We start from the raw sequence: 10,975 nt of genomic DNA, 5'->3' as shown, positions 1-10,975 counted from the left end.
CCCCCCCTCCGCCCAAGCTCTGGTCCAAAGTGGCCTGGCAACCCCTCACACCTGCACGTGTCACAACCTAAGGTGTGGTCATGAGACACCCGTGGGGTGTTGTTCTGTTCTTGCTAATTGTTTCCTGCCCGTCGCAGGCAGGAGTCCATGCGAGGAAGTTGCGCTGGACAGAGCTCAGAGGGCGCAGCTGGGTGGCTTTCCTTCTGAGTGACGTTCCCGCAACACTCTCCCGCTCCTCTTGGTGCGCTCATGCCGCAACACAGGAAGGCTGGAGCAGGTGGCTGTGGGCTGCGCGCGCAGCCGAAAAAAGGTCAGTTGGGACAGCGTTAGACTGAAGATTATGAGGTCCCTGGTTCGATCCCAATGTATTTCCGGTGCCTTCATGCACGTTCCTTCTGTACGCGGAGCCGATCATTTGCAATTGGGCTGTGCCGACAGACCAAGACGAGCTTTGTCGGCTCAAAAGCAGCGCAGGACCTGCAAGAACAACAGAAAGATTAGCATCCAGCGGGGGCCTCTTTGTGAGCCCAAGATCTCATCAAGAATCGGCTCCAGCAACAGGGCTGGGCGCATTGTTCCATACTCCGACCACTCTCGGTGTAAACAGGTCCTTCCTGGTCTCTTCTTGAAATGCACTTTCCTGCGTTTGCTTTGGTGTAACTGGCTTCCCCTGCATGGGCGAATGTGAAGAAGATCCTTAGTAAGTCATTGAAGAAAACCTAGAAGAGGTCGGAGTGGCCTCTGTCGTTCATCAACGATCCAGTCAGGCAGTACTCCTCTGTAAAGCGCCGTTCGTTCACATCGATTGGCTTTTTTTTGCCTTCATTCGTGCAAACAGTAAAAGCAGACGCCCCTATTCTGCCGTGACCCGGATTCAAACCGGGGTTGTTGCGGCCACAACACAAAGTACTGACCACTGTACGATCACGGCGAGTTACCAATACACACGTGGCAGGGTGGAAAAGGCTGTGCTCTCTTCGTGTGACATAATTCGGAAAAGTCCTGACGTTGCATTTCAACTGAGCCCCAGTATACATCGACCCTTCGACACTCTGAGTGACAACTCTCTTGCGGGTTTTCTCATATTCATGTAGTTTGCTTGCATGATGCCCGGAACAGCAGGGTTGCGTGCTCCCATATGGTCTAGCGGTTAGGATTCCTGGTTTTCACCCAGGTGGCCCGGGTTTGACTCCCGGTAGAGGAACGTGTCAGTTTTGCCTCCTGCTTTCCAAAAGATCAGCACAGTGTACGAAGTAGCCGCATTAAAACTACTCGAACGTGCAAAACGTGCGAGAAGAGGGGGCGCTTGTTTCCAACCGAAACTTCTCGCGTGTGAGACGAGCTGATGAGCTAATGATCATCGCTGCAGGAGGTGGTAGGGTAGACAGGGCTGACCTCCGGCAATAGGATTTATACTCTCCAAGATGATATTTGCACTTTCTGGAGAGGCGATTTTCTCCACTTCAGTAGCCCGATTTGGTCGATTGCGTGGAGAGGGCTGTAGAATGTGGCGCCGCCTTTCCTGCTCCGTCCATGACAGGCGTGCTGGTCTCTGGAGAGAGATCACGGTCCATCAGCGCACTCCAATAAAGGCACTGGAAGCAGCTGAATCGCATTGGCGAAGCTCAGCACTGGGCCGCTGGGCATGATTTCCCACCGTTTCCGTAGTGTAGTGGTTATCACGTTCGCCTCACACACGAAAGGTCCCCGGTTTGAAACCAGGTGGAAACAGACCGGTGCCTTTTGTTGCCACGCACACTGTTTGGGGATTCGCCTAGCGCTGTGATCGAACAAACCCACTCACCTCTTAGTGTGGCGGGATCTGCACAGTGCATGTCGCAGCGCTTCCTCCTTTCACCTCAATGCGCGTCCTGATGTACCCCGGTCTCCCGCGTGACAGGTGGGGATACTCACCACTATACTAACGAGGAAGACATCTCTCTCTCCGACCCCCGGCATCGTGTCCCGACCCACCGTGCAGGAAGCCGACACGTTCTGTGATTCTTTTACGGAGCAGAAATGACAACCGAGGAGCCGAGAGATCATTTCAGCATTTTGCGTCTGAACGGAAAACACAAACGACCAACTCGGAATGACTTGCCTTTGACGCTTATCAAAGCGTTCTTTGTGCATCGAACAGACCCACTCACCTCTTAGTGTGGCGGGATATGCACAGTGCATGTCGCAGCGCTTCCTGCTTTCACTTCAATGTGCTTCCTGATGTCGAGTCGTGTGCCGTGCGGAGGCTCTGAAAGCGAGAGCAATGAAAAGGTGCACAACGCTGTGAAAGAAAATAGAGAAGTGAAAGCCAGTCCTTTCTCTAAGGAGGTAAAAGAAAAGCTACTCCCCGGTGGGGAATCAAACCCCAGTCTCCCAAGTGACAGGCGGGGATACTTGCCACTATACTAATGTAGAATTTGGGCATTTAAGGGGACAATTATTAATTGTAGCCGTAAATCACGAAATTGATTCTTTTAATGGCCTTAGAATCCAACCATGCGATATAACTCAAACAACGCACACACACGGGTACTAATACACGAGGATACATTTATTAATACATAAAATATGCATATAAACCTAACAGATCTTATCGAGAGGGTTATCAGAATACAAAAGGTATATATTCATTCAGTTACAAAGAGTTACATATATCAAGAGGACATAAGTTCAGTATATCATTCATTTAGACCGTTTCGTAATTGAACTTGGTTACAACTTCTACATTAGATACTCAAAACAAGTACATAACTCTTAGGAATTGAATTGATATCAACTGGTTGGGATAACAATTGAATTCTCAAGCTGTAATGCATTCAAGTTGAATACTCATCCAATCTCTGGGGATTCAGATCTCCTGCGGGCTCTCTGGCTCCGTGCCAGGCTGTGCTGTGCTGCTTGCGACGGTGCGCTGCAGATGATCACTGACCGGCTAGTTAGTGTTGGCTTTAACTAGCAAATTTTGTGCACAGGAGAAGAGATGAATATGGCTCCCAGCAAGTCATGAAGCGCTAGTCCTGAATAGTGATTCAGCTGTCCACAGTTCCGACCTGTTCACGAAGCTTGCTGCTGATGCTAACCTCAGGTGGATCCTTTGGTTACTCTCTGTCAACCTCCGCTCTCGACTCTTAGAACAGAGGAAAGTTCTGGCACTTGGACACACTGGCTGTTCCGTAGTTGTCCAGGCTCAGGATGGTCAGGAGGTGCGCTGCGAGAATGTCCTGCCCTTGCGAGCCTTCTGCTCCTGGGCGTCCTGCCCTGAAATTCTCCTTAGAAAAGTCTTTAGAATAGTCTTGGAGCTCTGTGTTGCCTGTTTTTACCTGGAGGAACTTCAGCTCATTCATTGGCTGAAAGTTCCATGGGCATCAGAATCCCACGTGGGTTACTCGGCCCTACCAGTCCCTGATTGGTTGATCAAGGTGAGATGTGAGTCACTTACTCCTGACACTTAGGAATGTAGTCCAGATGTCCATCTGGCACTCCCTAGACAGATAGGCGCCAATGGATGACCATTGATCATGATAGCCAGGCTTAGCTAAGTGCATCCCCATTTGGGAGCTGTCCCTTATCAAAAGAAAACATCTTTAAATCAGCCTGCATGAATAGCTTCTCTGTGGCTGCACCACAGATTTGAAGAGAGAGATGGGGCCTCATTTGGGAAAGCACAGCAACACTTAATTCTGTCTTATTAATAAGCATTGCCGCTACATATCCCCCCTTTTTGAAGGTCACGAGGTCCTGAGGCGTTGTTGCCTTCAAAACAAAACAGAGTTAAGTGATGTCCCTTGTCATTAGAACATTAACCTTAAATGTCCACATTACTCCTCGAGAATTCATACCGGAACCAGCATTGGGAACAAACAGGATGAATAAAATCTGGAGTATGTATAAACACGGTAGGAGACATCATCTCAGTCTAGGCATTACACATCAAGAAGTTCACTGTCAATATCTGATACCTCTGTAGGCAGATATTTGGGAAGAAGTAACTTCCTTTCTTTTGACATGCTACCTTTGACTCATTCATGCTACCCGGAGTACATCTTGATGTAAGAGTACAGCATTCAGAGTACACTGTCAGTCATGACCCAGCTACCCGGCAGTAGTGTTACAATAACAACAGTTCCTGTTCCCAGCCCCCCTGATAAACCACGACACCTGTGTTGGGCACCTGCCAGGGTGGGTTGGAGGTTTGTTCCATTAAAGCAAACTAACTACCTGTACCTCTTCAGGGCGTAGTGTTTCTTGGATTTCTATCCAATTCAATAGTGTGGCACCTGAAGGCATCCACGACCTCAAGTTTGGTCTTATGTTGTCTGGTTCCAGACCCTACAGTGTTAAGTTACCATGCTGTACTATGGCCTCCTTGGGAACTTGCAGGAGACTGTTGGTTAGGTAGCTGCATTGTGGTAGCTGTATCATGCCTGTCACAAGTCATAGTGACAGTTAAGTGTGGTGTGCTGACCAGCCATTTACTTCCCACCTGCTCTTCATGGGGTTCATTAACCTCCCTCTGTTCGTTAGTAGCTTTACACCCTTCATTGGTGAATCATTTAGACACAGCCAATGGATAGCTTTGGTAGCCATACCCATCTCAAGATTTGGAACCAAATTCAATCTTGGATTGCCTTCTGGGTGAGCTATGAGCGATGGGGTGGTTAATGTCACATACTCCTCTACTGAGAAGAGTGGAATCAAGTGGGTTGGGAATTGTGCCATGGCTAGACTGGCTACAGTGGCACTGAACTCCCTTAACAGGTCTTGTGTCAACATTCTGGCCTGTTGCACACAAGCATAAACCCACTGTATAACACCGGCAATCATGTCCACTGGTTGGGGGATAAGGTTTAACCCTGTTGCATAGGAAGTTGCCTGTAGGGTTTTCCCTAAGCTTTCCAACTTTTGCTGCTGTTGATACAGTCTGTCACTACCCTCTGGCATCTCTGACACCTGCCTTCTTGGGGCAGTCAGGGTGAGAGTGCCAGTAGCAAACAAACCTACCAAAAATAGCAAACGCACAACAGTGGCAGCAGCGATCAGTCCTCCTAAAAGTCTTTTAGGGTGGCTGATCTCAGTCATCTCCTTCTGAGTGACTGTCGCCTTTCTAAGCTGGCGCAGCATGTACATGGTGTCTTTCTCAGTATGCCATGTGGCATCTTGGGCACCAACATCCTGGAAATCTGGGGAGATCTGACGCAGCTGTTGATGCTCCTCCTCCATTTCCAGGGCATCTGCTTTTTCGATTTGTTCATGCCTGTGCTCTAGGAACCCTGCAGGGGGTGGTGCAGCGGTGGAGCATGCCTGACCCTCGGCTGAGTGATCATCTGGAGCACCTGAGTGATCTGGAATTGTTACCCCAGTCTCACTGTTCAGGTCTACCCTGCAAACTTCCTGATTGAGGAATCCCTCTATCGGCATGTTTACAATCGTTCGCTGGGCGTGGGTGTAGGGCATCTGCTCGCTCCCCCCTTCCCTCGCTAGGGGTTCAGGGAGCTGCCCCAGCAGTGGGATAGCTAGTTCACTGTCTTTGAACTCACTATCACCCACCAGGCCCATGTCAGTGCGGGCGGGGATTCTGACACCCCCCTTTGCCGTGTTCTGCACTAACAGGCGGGTGGCTTGACCATCCAGCTCCAGTCTGGCTGAACCACTGTTGGTCAGACTCAGACTGACAGACTGAGCTGGTGGCTGTAAGAAAACCGGCTCGGCTTTCATTCCCTGTCCCTTCCAGGGGACTGGGTGTGTTGGAAACCCTGCCGTTGAGGCAGGAACAATCAGGTCAGTCTCACTCACTATCTGGTAGTTGTGAGAAATAATGTTACCTGACTGCAGGTTCCCTGGGTCACAGCAGAGGGAATCGGCATCTGGGATCAGGTGTGTCCACAGCGCAGTAGTCTCAGCGTCCAGCTGGACCTCCTCTCTAACCTGTGAATGTTGCACCAGGGGCACCTAGCGGTGGCCCCGTGACAGCTGCTCAAGCAGATCCTCACTAATAGAGGACCTCTCAGGGCTAAGGGTGAGGGCTACATCACCAACCTGCTCTCCTGCCATCTGGATCCCTTCCACCACTGCAGGGTGGTGGTCCTGACCCCTCTTGGGTGCCAGGGTGCACAGGGAAAGCTCCTTTTCATCGCCAGGTGGGGAGATCTGCTCCTCTTTAGGGATGTAAAAGGGGTGTGCTTTACCTGGTGGATCAGGCGGCTGCTTGGAGCACCGCTTCTGTGGCATGGAGGCTGTTGTGACCTCAGCCGGGACATGACTTCCCTGTATATCCGGGGAACAAGAAAATATTTTTATTTCTTGTCCAGAGGGAACAGAAGGAATCTCCACATAGGCTTCTGTGTTCGGTGGGCACTGTGTGAGCACAGTCTGCTTCTTGGCCCTCCTTCCTTCTGTACAGAAGGCTTAGGAGCCTTGACCTGTTTCCACACCTTGCCTTTCTGGTGATCCACCAAAGGTTCCTCTCTGAGTCGCATGCCCTTTTTTTTTTCTACCCGTTTGAGCTTGCTGTATGACATCAAACACCTTTCAACCTCAGTGTCAATCAATGTCTCACTGTGTAAGACATCTCCCATGGCAGCCTTGAGGTAAAAGCTTCCTGCTTTTCCTCTCTGTTTTACTGCCTGCTCTGTGACTTCAGGGGTGGAGTCAGCACTCGCTTGGGAGTGGCTGACCTCATCCAGGCAGGAACCCTTCCATTCAATCAGATAGACTGAGGGAGGGAGAGGGGGCGGGTCTCCGCCTCCTCCAGTGGAGAGTATCAGCTCATTCACGCTTCCGGCAGCCTTGGGGAGTGGTTGTCTCTGTCCTAATAAAACTTGTTCAAGCCTGGCCAGGCGGGCGGCTACTGAATCCTTTTGTTCAGCTTTATCTAGCCCTTTCTCTTCCCCGGTGTTCTCATGGAACTTAGGACGCTGGGTGTGGTCCTGTGTGCCTGCTTTGGAACGGGGCTTAGCCAGCTCAGGAGCCTGTGCTCCTTCAAGCAGGGGGGAATTAACCCTGCTGGCTCTGACGGCGAACACAGTCGCTTTAACAGCTTTTTGCTCAGAGCGACTTTGGACATCATACTCCCAGGCTTTCTGCACGAATCTCTTATCAGTCATTTTCATGGTCTGTGCATCTGTATGCATTAAGATCATCTTTCTGACTGACGGGTGGAGATTCGCAATGAATAAACCCTTGAAATGTGTGTTCTCTTCACAACCCTCATCATTTCGCCCTGCAAAATAAGTTCATCTAAGTTTCTCGTAATATTCGCGAGGGGACTCTGCTCTCTCGTGCTTAATGTTAAGGGCGGTGGCTATCGCGGCAGTCGGGTCAATAAACGCACTGTATTCTGATAAGTGCTTGACACAGCTCTTCAAAGTCATCACAGACTTTCTTCATCTGCCTAGCCATCCACTCATGTACAGCTCTGCTGCTAGTTTTCCTGACCAGAAACACTTTTTCCTGTTCTGTAGCGTTTGGCAGGTACTGCAGGGTATACCTGAGGTCTTGAATATAACTCTCGATATTATTCTCTGACACTGCAGGGTCAAATCTCTCCATGTCCTTCGCTAGCTCTCTCAGAGAATGGAGGTTTATTCTCCTAGCTTCTCCGCTGACGGAGATATGACGGAGATCGCGGTCAGACCTGTCGCTGCTAGAGAGAGTGCTTAATAGCGACTTGAATTCAGACCTTTTAGCAACCATCGTTAAACTTAAAGAGTATTACTTGTAAGTACGAAATCACAGTTCTACCACAGAAAACCACAAGATCAAGTATGCAATCAACCCAGTAGATCGCAAAAGATCACAAAACAATCAAGCACTGCTTAAAGAGCAAGGGGAACTTTTTTCCTTTCGGCTTTCAGCACACTGTATTGTCGAGTATGAAACCCGCGGTGTTTTATATTGAATTATTCCGCTTGGTTGACTCATTTCAATCTTACCATAGCCCGTCCAGGGACGCCAATAAATGTAGTGTGCTCTCTGAAGGCACCAGCTCTGTAGGGTTTGGGCATGTAAGGGGACATTTATTAATTGTAGCCGTAAATCACAAAATGATTCTTTTGATGGCCTTAGAATCCAACCATGCGATATAACTCAAACAACGCACACACACACGGGTACTAATACACGAGGATACATTTATTAATACATAAAATATGCATATAAACCTAACAGATCTTATCGAGAGGGTTATCAGAATACAAAAGGTATATATACAATCAGTTACAAAGAGTTACATATATCAAGAGGACATACGTTCAGTATATCATTCATTTAGATCGTTTCATAAAGTGAACTTGGTTACAACTTCTACATTAGATACTGAAAACAAGTACATAACTCTTAGGAATTAAATTGATATCAACTGGTTGGGATAACAATTGAATTCTCAAGCTGTAATGCATTGAAGTTGAATACTCATCCAATCTCTGGGGATTCAGATCTCCTGCGGGCTCTCTGGCTCCGTGCCAGGCTGTGCTGTGCTGCATATGCTCACTGACCGGCTAGTTAGTGTTGGCTTTAACTAGCAAAGTTTGTGCACAGGAGAAAAGATGACTGTGGGTCCCAGCAAGTCAGGAAGAGGACCGGTTCATTCCTGATGAAGCGCTAGTTCTGAATAGTGATTCAGCTGTCCACAGTTCCGACCTGTTCACAAGGCTTGCTGCTGGTGCTTACCTCAGGTGGATCCTCTGGTTACTCTCTGGCAACCTCCGCTCTAGACTCTTAGAACAAAGGAAAGTTCTGGCACTCGGACACACTGGCTGTTCCGTGGTTGTCCGGGCTGAGTCTTAAGATGGTCAGGAGGCGCGCTGCGAGAATGTCCTGCCCTTGGGAGCCTTTTGCTCCTGGGCCGTCCTGCCCTGGAATTCTCCTTTGAATTCCCTTTAGAAAAGTCCAGGAAATAGTCTCTCAGGCCCTCTGTGTTGCCTGTTTTTACCTGGAGGAACTTCAGCTCGTTCATTGGCTGAAAGTTCCATGGGCATCAGAGTCCCACGTGGGTTACTCAGCCCTACCAGTCCCTGATTGGTTGATCAAGGTGAAATGTGAGTCACTTACTCCTGACACTTAGGAATGCAGTCCAGATGTCCATCTGGCACACCCTAGACAGATAGGCGCCAATGGATGACCATTGATCATGATAGCTAGGCTTAGCTAAGTGCATCCCCATTTGGGAGCTGTCCCTTATCAAAAGAAAACATCTTTAAATCAGCCTGCATGAATAGTTTCTCTGTGGCTGCACCACAGAGATGAACAGAGAGATGGGGCCTCATTAGAAAAAGCACAGCAACACTTAATTCTGTCTTATTAACAACCATTGCCGCTACAAGTGAAAGGCTGAAGTGAAATAGAGCGGGGACGAAGGCAGTGAAGAGAGAGAACATGGGAAGAAGAGAAAAACGCAAGGGAAAAAAAGCAGCGTCGTAAAAGAGGTGACGGAGCTGTCCTCTCTATAAGAAGGGTGCCAGCGAGCCTTGCTCTTGCTTCCAGCCACACCCCCTTGAGCACGCCTGATCTTGTCTGATCTCGGAAGCTAAACAGGGATGGGCCTGGTTAGTACTTGGATGGGAGACCGCCTGGGAATACCAGGTGCTGTAAGCTTTTAAGCGCAGGAGGCGCCCTATCCCCGCTCGCTCGCTCATTCCCCTGTTCACACGCGCAGTGCGGCTTTTCTGTCTGTTTAATTTGTCAGCTTTGGCGAGACACGGGTACTTGTGTATTAGCGTGAGCGTTTTTTATTCTGATCATGAACAGTTTTACAAGTCCGCAAAGGATCGAGGAAAGGTTTATCGCCAGCTGAAAAGAGACACAGCGCTTCGGCTGTGGAGACTTGTTCGGCTGGCGTTCGGGGAGTCGCGTTTTTCAGAATTGTATTGAGATCGTTTTCCACAGAGCTCAGATGTCAAAGCACAGCAGCAGCTCTCCACAGCGATCCTCTATAGCGCCCTTTCTCCCGCAGCTCCGTCCTCATTGGAAGGAAGCAAGAGTGAAAGGCTGAAGTGAAATAGAGCGGGGACGAAGGCAGTGAAGAGAGAGAACGTGGGAAGAAGAGAAAAACGCAAGGGAAAAAAAGCAGCGTCGTAAAAGAGGTGACGGAGCTGTCCTCTCTATAAGAAGGGTGCCAGCGAGCCTTGCTCTTGCATATGGCCACACCCCCTTGAGCACGCCTCATCTTGTCTGATCTCTGAAGCTAAGCAGGGATGAAACTGGTTAGTACTTGGATGGGAGACCGCCTGGGAATACCAGGTGCTGTAAGCTTTCAAGCGCAGGAAGCGCCCTATCTTTGCTCACTTGCTCATTCCCCTGTTCACACGTGCAGTGCGGCTTTTTCGCTTTTTATTTGTCAGCTTTGGTGAGACACATGTGCTTGTGTATTAGCATGAGCGTTTTTTATTCTCATCATGAACCTTATATACTGTATCTCTACATCCCATAACCTTTAACGGCAGGTGCCTGGGTGTGGACATGTTGTGATGTAATATTTAATTTAAAAGTAAACATTTTAGTAAAGTCTGTTATATTGTTAAAATCTATAAGCGTTATAAATATCAATTTTTGCTCGTGCTTATAATTTATCGCTGCTAAATGTGTCTTATTCAATTATTTTAACACTTTTATGACCTAACCACTAAAATATAAAGACCTGCCCTACAACGCTCTTCTCAAAAGATAAAATAAGTTTTACATTTTTTGATTCAATGTAATTTCTTTTCTAGAGAAACACACATCATTTGAGGCTTGGGTTGCATGTTAATATTTTTAAGGTTTAAAGACTTTACGTTCACGGTACGTGGAAAATCATTTCAAACTTTTGAAAAGTTGTTGAGAATTTGTCATTGAAATAAGCTTACATATTTTAATTCAACGTGATTACTTTTCACTCTTGATAAAACACGTGTGATTTTGGGGCGGGGGGATATGGTGGGGCGTTCTAAAACATCACAACCATTTGAAAAATGTCTTGAGCTATGTAGGCATGGTTACA

General features: G+C 48.3%; 1 pseudogene; it reads left to right on the top strand.

The window, feature by feature from the left end:
- Positions 1–9,472: 9,472 nt before the first annotated feature.
- LOC148825371 (5S ribosomal RNA) lies at positions 9,473–9,591 on the top strand (annotated as a pseudogene).
- The last annotated feature ends 1,384 nt before the right edge of the window (positions 9,592–10,975 follow it).

This window comes from Atractosteus spatula, chromosome 10 (genome assembly GCF_055471065.1).
Source record: "Atractosteus spatula isolate fAtrSpa1 chromosome 10, fAtrSpa1.hap1, whole genome shotgun sequence".
NCBI lineage: Eukaryota > Metazoa > Chordata > Actinopteri > Semionotiformes > Lepisosteidae > Atractosteus > Atractosteus spatula.
Note: the sequence above shows the minus strand (reverse complement) of the source record. Positions and strands in the feature narration are given on the sequence as shown.